We start from the raw sequence: 13,696 nt of genomic DNA, 5'->3' as shown, positions 1-13,696 counted from the left end.
CGGTTCTTGGTAACAAATCGATTCTCTCTTCTTTAGCATATTGAAATCAATGACAACATACAATGTCATCATGTCCTCATACCGGTTCACATAATGCCAACGATCTCCCCCTTTGGCATTGATGGCAATATATAAAGATATCTCTACGCTTCACATCTTCTCCCCCAATTTCTGCAGATATCTTCTCCGCTTCACATCTTCTCCCCCTTTGACAACAATGCCAAAGTGGAGGCACAAGATTCCTTGTTCCATTATGCTCCTCCCCTGAGGAGTAGCATCCTTAAACACATCAATCCTGAAGATAAATTTGACTATGCAATACTTGACTGATGTGGAGCATATACCTTTAGTTTACTTCTTGAAGGGGCAGCACCCCTAATTCACCTCTTAAGTACATAAATGTAGCCTTTGGGAGAGGCTTGGTGAATATGTCTGCTAACTGCTCCTTACTAGAAACATGTTCCAGTGCAATCTCTTTGTTCTAAACCTTTTCCCTTAAGAAATGATACTTACGCTCAAAGTGCTTGGTTCTAGAAAGTAAAACCGGATTCTTAGAAATATTTATAGCACTTGTGTTATCACTAAATATACTTATTGGTTTAGATACAGGAAATTTGAAGCCATTAAATACATGCTTCATCCAAATAGTCTAGATGTAGTTCATGAAAGCTACAACATACTCGGCTTCTACAGTAGACTATGAAATACAACTCTGCTTCTTACTCATCCACGAGACCAGTCTACCACCAAGAAAGAATGCACTACTGGTTGTGCTCTTTTGGTCATCCACATTACCTGCCCAATTACCATCTATGAATACTTTCAAGTTGTAATTCTTTCCATATGGATACCACAATACATAATCAATAGTTCTCTTCAGATACCTAAGAATCCACTTGACTACAACCAAGTGGGATTCTCATGGACTTTTCTAGAACCTTGTAGTGATGCCAACTGCATGTGCAATATCTGGTCTGCTATGCACTACATAATGCAACTTACCAATCATTGATCAGTATTCCTTCTCATCAACTAATGTTGAGTCATCCTCTTTGGATAGTTTACAACTAGTCACCATCGGTGTACCAACTAGTTTGCTATCTTCCATGCCAAAGGTCTTCAACACCTCTTTGACATATTTGGACTGAGTGATAAAGATTCCATCTTTCATCTGTTGAATCTACAGTCCAATGAAGAACTTAATTTCCCCTATGAGTGACATCTCAAACTCTTTCTTCATCTCATTTGCAAACTCATGACTCATCTTGTCATCTCCACCAAAGATAATGTCATCAGCAAATACCTCACAAATTAGGATCTGATCTCCTTCAGATTCCAACTAGATGTTGCTATCTTTGCTTGTTCTCTCAAATCCAATCTTCCATAGATGGGAGTGCAGACTTTCATACCATGCTCTAGGTGCCTGCTTTAGACCAGATGAGGCTTTATGTAGCCTACACACCATGTCACTGTCTTCAGATAGGGCAAACCCATCTGGTTTCTCTATATACACCTCCTCTTCGAGTACACTATTTAGAAATGTAGATTTTACATCCATTTGATATACTTTGAATCCTTTAAAGATTGCATATGCAAGAAGCATACAAACTCCTTCCAGTCTGGCTACTAGAGAAAAGGTTTCTCCATAGTCTTCTCCTTCTTCTCGGGCATATCCTTTACATACTAATCTAGCTTTGTTCCTTACCACTATGCCATCCTCATTTAGCTTATTTCTGAAAACCCATTTTGTTCCAATGACATTTTTATGCTTCGGTCTGGGTACCAAATACCATGTACCATTCTTCTCTATTTGGCCAAGTTCCTCCTCCATTGCCTTGATCCAGTCTTCATCTTTATGTGCCTCTTTGAATGATTTAGGCTCAAATTCAGAGATCATACAAGAATTCTGTTTGATCTTTATTCTTGTAAGGATTCCTTAATCCTTATCTCCTATGATCTGCTTAGGAGCATGATTCAGTTTAACATATTGAGGAATTATCTTGACTAACTCCTCCTTCTTTTCTTCTTCATTCTTATCTTCAACAGCATCAGCGTGTACCAGTGAAGGATCACTGTTACTGGTATTTGGGTAATTAGTAACTGGTTCCCAGAAGGTTACTACCGGATCATCTCTTACTTTCATATTGCTAGTTTCCTCAGATTTTCTAGAGTTTTCATCAACTCTAACATTGATGCTTTCAAAAATTCTCTGAGTCCTATTGTTGAAACATTTGAGAGCTTTGCTCTTGGTGGAATATCCTAGGAATATTCTTTCATCACATTTTGCATCAAACTTACTCTAATGTTCACTTCTCTTGATATAACATTTGCTACCAAACATTCTAAACTAGCTTACTACTGAAGTCTTACCAGTCCAATACTCATAAGGAGTCTTGTCTTTTCCTTTCTTGATAAGTACCCGGTTCATTGTGTATATTGCACTGCTCACTGCTTCTCTTTAAAAGGTGTGAGCAACTTTTCCTTGGATTAGTATAGTTCTAGCTGCTTCAACTACAGTCTAGTTGTTTCTCTCTACTAAGCCATTCTGTTGTGGATTCCAGGGGGCAGATAGTTGCCTTTTGATGTCATTCTCTTCACAATATTTGATGAATTCACCAGAAGTGAACTCACCTCCTTGATCAGTTCTAAGGCATTTGATTCTTCTACCACTTTCCTTTTCTACCAATGCTCTGAATGCTTTGAGCTTTCCAAAAGCTTCAGACTTATCCTTTAAGAATGTGACCCACATCATTCTTGAGCAATCATCAGTCAAAATCATGAAATACCTATCTCCCTGGACACTCCTAGTTTTCATAGGGCCACACAAATCAGTATGCACAAGATCAAGTAAATTGTCAGTAGTGAAGGATTTACCTTTGAAAGTTGAGGAAGATATTTTCCCAAGTTGACACTCCCTACACAAAGAATTTTCCATTTTTCTCAGCACCGGTAATCCTCTGATTGCCTTGGTCTTGCTGGCCTTCACAATGTTGTCAAAGTTTACATGGCAGAGTCTCCTATGCTATATCTAGCTATCATCAAATTTAGCCATAAGACATGTACTTACATTTTCATCTAGCTGAAATAAGTTGCCTTTGGTCTGCATACCAGTTGCCATCAATTCACCATTCTTTCCTTTGATTTTGCACACTCCCTTTTTGAATTCCAGACTGAGTCCACTATCATTCAGCTAGGCAACACTTAATAGATTATGTCTGAGACCTTCCACCCAATACACATTGTCAGCACTGCTCTTTCCATTCAGAGAGATGGACCCTCTTCCTTTAACCATACATGGTGCATCATTAGCAAAATGAACCACACCACCATCATATTCTTCCAAAGATAGAAACTTGCTCCTATCACTAGTCATATGGTGAGAACAGCCACTATCAATAATCCACTCATTGGAATGATCAAAGCGGGAGACAAGAGCCTTCTTGTCTGACACATCTTCCTTTCTTGCAACAAACACAATGTCTTCATTCTCTTCATCTTCTGATTCCTCATCTGTGACACCTTCATCAACTTCAACAAAATAGTTTCTCTGGTTTCCTCCTTTGAATTTCTTGAACCTCTCTGGTTTATCCTTGATGTCACCATTAGGACAGTTTATAGCAATATGTCCTATCCGGTTACAAGAAAAGCATTTCAAAGGGAGCTTACCTCTGTATTTACCGGTTCCTTTTAGAAGTTTCCCGGCAAGAAGAGCTTCAAATTCCATCAGGATCTCCTCATCATCCATTTCTCTATTCTATTTGGGTTCACCATTGGTGCATGCTTCCTTTCCTTTTTTTGATGGTACAACAGAGGCTTTAAAAGCTGATTCAGTCTTTTGAACACTTCCATCAAAACTATTTATCTCATAGGCTATCAACTTTGCAATGATGGAGTCAATAGATACCTTGGTCTTGTCTATTGATCTCAACTCCTAAATAGAAGCAATCCTTATTGCATAGACTAGTAACAAGAATCTCAAAGCTTTGCTTACCACAATGGAATCTTACATTTTGCCACCTACACTTTTGATATCCCCAACAATAGTTTTGATTCTTATTCCATATTGTTGAATGGTCTCACCTTCAATCATTTGCATGTCTTCAAATTTCCCTCTAAGGCTTTCTTCCTCAGCTTGTTTTACATTCTCATCACCACTATAAATACTATCAAGAGTGTCCCATACTTCTTTGGGGTTGTCTTTATCCTGGACATCAATGAACTCAATGTTAGATAAGCTGCTGATTAGGGCCTCCATGAATTGTTTGTTCTCCTGTATTTCTCTTTTTTGGATCATCAGTGAGAGTACCGGTAGGAATAACAAATGCATTCTCAACATAGCTCTATTGTTGAGCATGCATGCTTTTGATGTGAATGTTCATTCTGTCCTTCCATATTTTGAAGTTATCTCTTTTTAACTTTGGACCTTCCCTCTTCATCATTACAACAGGATCTTTTCCTCAAGCGGTTAAGCTTACAACACAGAGGACCTCGAGGACGCTCTGATACCAATTGATAACTCAATGATGAACAAATAGTACCAAACCGGTACTGAGAGGGGGGGTGAATCAGAATAGACAAAAACACAATCCTAAACTGGTTTGTCACCAGACACTATGCTTTGATAGACAAACAGTAACACCAGTCTTAAATAGAGTACAACCGGCAAAACCTAGAATAACTGAGACAAGTGTAAACCAGTTGACACTTATCTTTTCATACAATATAATACTTCATTTCCATTTCACCCTAGTACATGAATAGGTAATCTATCATCAAACATATATAAACAACTAGATCAACATGATTTACCTTCAGACATAAATCACTTAAACTATCACATGAATAACACCACACATGACACATAGATTTTTACACGTGGAAACCCAACTGGGAAAATCCATGGTGGGGATGAATACCCACAAGCTATTTTGAACTCTTTAGAAGTTCGCTCTGTTAGGAGCCTAGTCCGGTTAAAGAATTATTACAACAGGTTCTGTTAGGAACCGATCCTACTAGCGATCACCCAGTTAAGGGATGGCTAAGATACCCGGTTAAGGGTTAAACCTTGTTAAAGGTTACCTTGCTAGAGGATTTCATGAACTCAATGAATTTGAGTCACCCTGTTAAAGGATTTTCAGTAAGCTGGTTAGAGCTACCCTGTTATTGGATTTTCCAACTATTGAGGTGGCTAAAGATCAACAGGTTTTACAATGATATGGAAATGGCACTCAATGCCAATGTAGATCCGCTTTAGCTCCTCTTCACCTTCTGCACTTACACTCTGCAGGTATCACTTCTCTCCTTTGGTCTGGCAAGAATCTTGTATCCCTTCACTTGGATACACACATACCACTTTTGCCAACAACTTTAGAAAGAAACACAACATCGACCTTATAAGAAACAGATAGGTCGATAGCTTAAACCCTAAACCCTAAACCTGTTGGGTTAAGCAATTCAAACAATTCAATCCTGACCATTGAGCACCTTACATTAACTGCAACAGTGTTGAGCATATCTCAAGAGGTTCTCCATCATTCGTTCTACACCAATTTCATGGCAGCTAATAACCCATCACATGTTATCACCGTTTACAGACTTCGTACATTCTTGAGGTAGATAGGGATAATCTCCTTCATGCAAGATCCTTCATGTGCACAAGGCTGACATGGCAACATGATCTGTTCTTAGTTACAATGCTAACTCATCACACAAATTCACTAATTGAGTCACACAAGCTTGAGGCAGTTCAACCAGAAACCCTGAGGTTGAGACTACCAACCGGTTGTCATACAGAGCTTCTGTATACTGGTTCCCATAACCACATGCTGATTCATCTTGAAACCTTGAGGTTGATACTACCAACCAGCTGTCATAGAAAGATTTTGTATACTAGTTCCCATAACCACATGTCAGTTCACCTTGAACAAACACACTGCTTCACTTTGGCATGTATACCGGTTCATGATGCTATATCGGTTCTCAAATATACCAATTCTTGGTAGCAAACCAGTTCTCTCTTCTTCAGTATATTGACATCAATGACAACACACAATGTCATCATGTCCTCATACCGGTTCACATAATTCCAACAAAGGTAGTATTGGAAAAAGATTTTTTCAAGACATTCCATAGATACAGAGTGAATATGGATATAACATTGATATTTTTGGCTTCGCAAAGATATGACAGAGTCAAGAAGTGGAAGACAAAGAAGCTTTGTCAAATCTTGTTCAAGAATATCTTCTTGGGTGAAATTGAAGCTACTTTTGATAATATGGGGCAAGACTTGATTTTTCCCCTCCCTGAAAATTAGTACATGGAAAGTGGGGGGAACAATGTAATTAGGAGATTCCCAATTTTAAGGAATTTGTAGCCAAACAAGCTATAAGAACATTGGGATTCAATGGGTTGTTTCATCTTCTTTCTCCAAAGACTGTTAGGAGTAACTAAGTGCGAGGAAGACAATTAGTTAAGAATCCACATAGGGGAGGAGGATTTGTTGGAGGAGGAGGCAGAAGCATAGCATGAGTCCAATAATTTGGGTCTAACTACGATTGGAGAGGAGTGGGTTGAAAATGACATGAGGAGTTTCATGGATATGGAAAGAATCCCATCCCACCATGCCTTTGGATTATATTTCCCTATGGTTCCACATGCGATAGCTACCCAGCAAACACTTGTAGATGAAAATGAAGAAGTGGAGACCAATGAAGATGAAGATGATTAATTGTCTAGTTGTTTGGTATATTCTAGGGCTAGTATAGCTGGAATAACATAGGGGTTGCAAATAGATAACGGTGTCTACGTATGTTTCTATAGTCTAGAAATATTTTTTTTATTGTATTAGGGGTAATTGAGGTACAAGATGGAGGAATTTTTTATTGGTTATTCCCCATTTTCTCTCACCAGTACTAGTAGGATGGAAGTTGATAAGTAAGGGGTATGGGGTTTATTTATTTAATTTAAGACATATAGAAAATACTCTATGTAAATCTTCTCTATTATAAATATAATGGGAGTTGGCCCTTACTAGCTATTTACCAACTAAAAGGAGACTTGGGCCTTGATGCATGGCATAAGAGAGGTAGTTGATGTGAATATCCACCTCACCAAAATTCTTCTAGATTGGGTCACTATCCAAGGTACCTAGGGAGTAAAGAATAGATCCATTTTTGCAATAGTTGAAATTCTATAGGCCTATTCGATTGCACCTAAAAGGGGTTTTAAAAAATTTAAAGATAGTTCTTTAACATGAGTTTTTTAATGTTGTTTAATTCATATACATAAATTATTTTAAAGTTTTTGATTTGTTTCTTCTTTCTTTTAAATCTAACTCTTTTGCAATGGTGAGATATACTTAGTCCATGTCATGTATCTCTAGCACGGGGTCTTCACTGGCTAGGAAATATTATATCATGTGCATTCATATTTGGGGGTTTGTTATCCCAAAAAATAAGCTCAATATATTGCCAATCTGGTGAAAAATAGTAGGTTTTTTAATTTGGGCTGTGAAAAATTGTGATATCTAGTGAAAATAGTGGGGTTTAAAATTTGGGCTATGTATTGGGAGAGGGTGACAAAAAATAAATCTAGGACAATATTTTTTGAAAATAGGGGGGTTCTTTATTTTACCATGAACGCACATGATATAACGTAGGTTCACTAAGTGAAGCCCTTGTGATCTCTAGTTAAATTGTAAATTTAGAGCACATTAAAAATCACATTGTTCCTTCCAATATAATATATTTTTGTAGGGTAATTTCATTTCTTATAATTTATCCTTTTATTCTTTCTTTCATGCCAATAGGTAAGGTGGTTTAATGTGATGGAATAGAGTTAACAATAGCATGAGTGACAATTTTGCTCTGTTCATGTGTATACATATATACCCTTTGAATATCTATAAATTTATAGGAGATAGTATTACATCCTATTTAAAATAGATTTGACTTTTTTAGTTCACAAACTCACTAACCTCTTATTTTATTTTATTTTATTTTATTCTACAAGGTTAGTGAAATTTACTTCAAGAGATGTTCAAATTTGGAAAGAATTGATGAAAGATTTAGTGTTTGGTAAAGATGCAAATATTTCCATAGGATATTATGTAAAGTGAATCAAGAGCATTCTTGCTTAGTTAGAGAGGGAAAAAAATTCTATAACAAGTGTAAACCACATATATAGGAATTACATATGTAATTTTTAATATTACACACATATAATATATTTCTTCTATATTAAATACATATCCTTATAAAATAAGGTGTCCATATCTTTGGTTCCATAATAAACTTGCATCTTAAAATAGTTGCATTATAAGAGTTTGATTTACTTTATTTCATTCTCAATGGGATTGTTTGATTATTTGTCATCGTCGAAATAGAAATCAGATTTCCTTCTTGTATCTTATCATATATAGTAAGCATGTTATCATTAAATATAAATTTATGTCCTTTCTCAACTACCTAATTAACACTCATAAAACTAGGTCTTAGTTATGATGAGAGATATACATCAATAATTTCTACTATTCCTTGTCAAGTTTTGATATCCAATTTTTCTTTTCAACAAAATTAAATTACTTTATTATTACCAAGTTTCAATCAACTTTTTTATTTTTTGTTAGTACTGTCATATAATTTGAACCAATTGAATCTCATAATTATATCTCATTACTTGTATTCTAAATTTAATGCATGAAGAAGAGTTAGATAGTGGATCTTAAAGTTTACCTTTCTTTGGACCTTAATATTCATTATTTTTGTATTATTGTACACATTTTTTTTATTAAGGATCAAACAGGTGTTTGAGGGGACCAAAAACCCAAAGAATAAAGTTGCCAAAAGATTAAAACATAGACAACCAACAACACAAAATCAACTAAAGAAACGAAGTATAACTATAGAAGAACCAACTTAGGAAAGAAGATGGTCGAAGCCATACACCTTAAGAATCAAATACCACCAAAATGAACAAAGGGTTTTAACAAAGATCCCTTAACCTTCAACAAGTACCACTTCTTTCTCTAGGCAATCCTATCTTGAACCATTGCTTTGACCAATGAACCCAAAACCAAAAATTCTAGAATCTCATTAAAAACATAATGCAACAATCTAGAACCTAGGGATTTTCAAAAGCTTCCCAAACCTTCATTTTGGGATTTTATATGGCTCCCAAAACCATCGAGTTGAACCTAGCAAAGACATTCCTACTTAAAGTCAACTCCCAACTAGCAAACCTCCTTTACATCTCCATAGGAAAAGGACCCACCTCAATAGGGTTTGAAGAGAAGTAGGCCACCAGCTAGACATCCCAAACACCATTCAACCCCATAGGATCCAAAGGAAAATGATCAAAACAATATCGTTTTGCTAGAATAGTGGGTTTTAGAAAGGCTCCCAAAACCTTAAAGAGATACCAAGGTCCAAACCAGTCATACAGTAAATGAACAATCTCTACCAGAGTATCCACCTCCATAGGATAAAAGTGATAGAGACCCATTAGCTTGGTAATGAAATTAGAAAAGTAAGGTCCAAACCAGTCATACACCAAATGAACAATCTCTACCAAAGTATCCACCTCCATAGGATAAAAGTGATAGAGAACCATCAGCTTGGTAATGAAATTAGAAAAGTAAGCAACCTAAAAAATAGGGCATCAAAAGCCCCCATGAAACTCTATCTAACTATGCCAAACTAACCACTCTTTCCCACAACAAAAAATCCATTTACCTCAATAGAATGGGGAGAGAATGAGAAAAGAGGAAAGGAGAGCCAAAACCTAACCAAATCCATCTTCATGCTCTCAATGATAAGTAGGGTAATAAATGGATATATTAAATTGAGAGCCACAAAAGCACCAGGACCCCATATAAAAAGATGGGACTAGAGAAGCACAAGGTCCTCAAAGTAAACAAGAAACAAACAACCTTTGATACCGAATTAATGCGAATGACAGAAAACCCAAGCGAGCAAATCCCAATAGATAATTGGGGCCACTTATAGACCGAACAAACATCCAATCCAAAGAAGAGGCCAATTTGGAGAACACAAACTCCACAACACCCATCAATCAAGTCAAAGGAACAAGAGCGATAGCCCCCAAAACACTACCCAATGATAGGACAAAGAAGGCCAAACAAGCTCCCATCATAAAGAACTACATCCATCATTTCCAATTAGCAAGGAAAATAACTCTTGACTGCTCCACAACCCAATCCACATTCCTCCCCATGAACAAGGATCTAGTACCAATGGGAAAATATGCCTCCACACAAGGATGCCAATCATTGTCTTCATTCGGTTCACCATCATGCCTAACTTCTGCATCTCCTTGCAAAACCCTCAACCCTCCTTTGCCTTCACATGAATGCTCTATCATTTTAAAATATATGTTGCTTGTTAACAATTATATATTCTTGTACATAGTTAACTTTTCTTTCTTCATCTAAATTTTTGAAACCTCTTTCTCTCTATAGAATTGTATTCCTTCTAGTAGTAATAATACATTAGCTACCTCATTAAATTAAGTCTACCTATGCTTCTTGAGATATCATTGCACTAAGTTTTTTTAGTTCATTTTCTTCTACTTATTTGGTGCTTAAATATAATCATGGCAATCCCTCTCCTATCCAACTAGAAATCATTGAGTTTAAGTAGACCTAGGAGCAATGAGAAACACTAAGATTTATCACTATTTTAAAATTATTTTTGCTAATGATGGCATTTTATTCTATCTTATATCATATTTATAAACAAATATATATATTTATTCATATCTTATAATATACAGAGATAAAATAAAATACTTATTTAATATTAAATTACATAAATTAAATAATAAAATATTATATATTATATAAATAAATTACAATATTTTTGTTCTCTTCTTTTAGACAAGCTATTGTTAAATGGGGTGTTTCTCCCTTTATTTGCATGCTTCAATGGTTGTGAAGCACCATCTCATGTGTGTTAATGATTAATTGTTGATACCAAGATGAGTTAGTAGAGGACCAAATCCAACATTTGTTCAAGAACATAGAGGATAGGGAGACCATGGAGGATATTTCAAAGGTAGTGGGAAGATCTTCTTTGGAAATATCTACGATGGCCAAGTTTATTACAGATTCATTACAAATGTGGTATAGATCATGGGGTGTCTCACTTGGGAAATTATATGTAGGGACTAGCTAGTCTTGTCTGAGAATGAAGTGGTGGTGTGGGCTATTTGAGAAAGCACTATTATGAGTATGAAAATTTTTTTAGAAAAATATATTGTTATATAATTTAGAGTAGTGAGGATGGGTCTTTAAGTCAGTTTTTTAGATTTGTTTGCGGGAACAATGATCTATTTTTCCATCCCCAACTAGAGAGGAGATGTATAAGTACATTGAGGGAATTAGGTTCATCATGCACCAAATTTTGTAATCTTTGTTAAGTGATAAAAAGGGATATGTACCCTTAGACAACACTTATTTGATAAAATAAATAAATAATAGTATTATTTTTATTAGTTAAGAACAAGAAGGGCCCAAACCCTTTGCAAGTTTATGGTTAACACAAGAGGAATGATTTATACAAGATATGAGATTAAGAAAAATGCCAAAATATGAAGAGCCCTAATAACTAACCAATAAAAACATACAAAAAATAGTAAAGGGATTTCAAATTCGTAACAATTGTTAAGAGACTTTGGGCTCTTAATATCCCATTATTCTTTCTAGATAAACTCAAGACAATCTTCAAAGGACACACTACTGACCAGAGCTCAGGAACCAACAATAGTTTTCCACCTAATCAAGAGAGTTGGGAGTATAATATATGTTTTGAACTTTTATTCTCCATCTATAAGAGGGCGCCAGTCAAGACAACCACTCCTCTTATCATTATTTTCTCCTTCTTTCATGCCAACTTATTCTGAAGAACTTGAATCTCCTAGATGTTATGCATCAACACTTGTTTGATTCTTCTTTAAATTTAAAACTTCCACATTCCTCTAGTTATTATTAATTTCCCCCACTTCCTTTTTAATGTAATGAATATATCATGTAATCTTTATCCAATTTTCAAAATTTCAACCATTTTATTAGTCTCTTTCTATGGATGTTCATAGAGCTAGGCCATCCTCAACTTAGATATCTCCATGTGGAGGTTGAGTGCAATACATCTCTAATATTTATTGTTATAATTTGGTGCATAAGATACACTAGGATTGGGTTGGCATCAATTTATGCACCTCTTCCTTCTCTAAGAAGATAACTATAAGAAAGGAATGAGGAAGGGTACACAAAGGAGGAGGAGGAACACAATAATTTGATTTGTAGATAAAGCTAGTTTTGAAACTTGACAAAGAATAAAATCCGGAATCCACTTTTGGGACAAAAGAGACATCCAGATGCATAAACAATCTCTCTTTTTTTTTTTTCTGACTTATAGAGGTACATGTCAACTACAATTTTCTAGATATTAAAGGAATTAAGGGCCTAGGGAGAAACATCCTAGGAACTGTTAGTAGAAGGGACCAACATTATTAATGAAGAGGTTGTACTTGAGGTGAAAAATTTAGGCTTACCAATTGCAAGATGATGGAAAAGTGACAAACTTTAGGCTTCAAAATAAATGTAGGGTTGAGAGCTAGGTTATTCTTGAAGAGGTGGAGATTCAAAACCTAGTGGAGGGGGGTTTCCTAGATGCAAAAACTTCACATATGGACTCCTTGATGAGAGTAAAAATCCAAAAATCAAAATTTAGCTTAATGTGACTTTTGAAGTGGTTCATCATAGGAATGGAATCTTTCATAATAGCCTTTCAAAGTATCATACTTCATGAAGACTTTGACCACTCTTATTGAGATGCTTGCGAGGTTTTTACAATAGTAGCCATTTTGGATCTTCTTAACATTCTCCCCTACACTTAGGAAGGTCCTCATTGCTTCCTTGTAATTCCATTTCATCATTTTAGCTATTTGCACACCTTCATTACAGATACCAATAGAAATATTGATAGTCTCCATGGAGACCTAGAGTAAACGCCTCTGATAATGACCACACAATTTTTTTAGGACTTTGTAAATTTTAGAGAAAGTAATTGATCAAATCCCTACATAGACTCTATGTACAAGGTAATATTTCCCTCCACCAAAATATCCTAGAGCTTACTATTCTCTTAAAATTTTCATGATCTTTAGGGTCAGTTTGAACCCAATCCCCACCCATCCTTAAAATGTAATGATAGAATGAGACAAAGAAAACCAAAGTTGGAGGAAGAAGATGATTGTTTTAGCTTCTAGTACTCCAGGAGGAAAAATGAATGGGCCTAAGAGAATTCCAAAAATATGTACAATAGACCTCCTCATAGATAATAATATCGTATAAAATAACATAAAAGAATAATATAATGTACAGTAATTCAATATCCTCTCTATCTTATTTTATATAATTAACATTCAAAATTATATGTACTTGTATAATTATATATAATCATATAATATAATGTAAGTATAATCAATTATAAAATATAATGATAAACTAAAACAAAATAAAAGACATCATCAAAATAATAAATATAATATTTTTTATAAAATGCAATGTCTATAAATATAGTATAGTATAAAAATATAGTTTTTTACAAATGTAATATATAAAATAGAAATAGGGATTGAATTCCTTTGCTAGCATGGGATAAGGTTTTCTCTCTGA

This window comes from Cryptomeria japonica, chromosome 7 (assembly GCF_030272615.1).
Source record: "Cryptomeria japonica chromosome 7, Sugi_1.0, whole genome shotgun sequence".
In the NCBI taxonomy this organism is placed as follows: domain Eukaryota; kingdom Viridiplantae; phylum Streptophyta; class Pinopsida; order Cupressales; family Cupressaceae; genus Cryptomeria; species Cryptomeria japonica.
Note: the sequence above shows the minus strand (reverse complement) of the source record.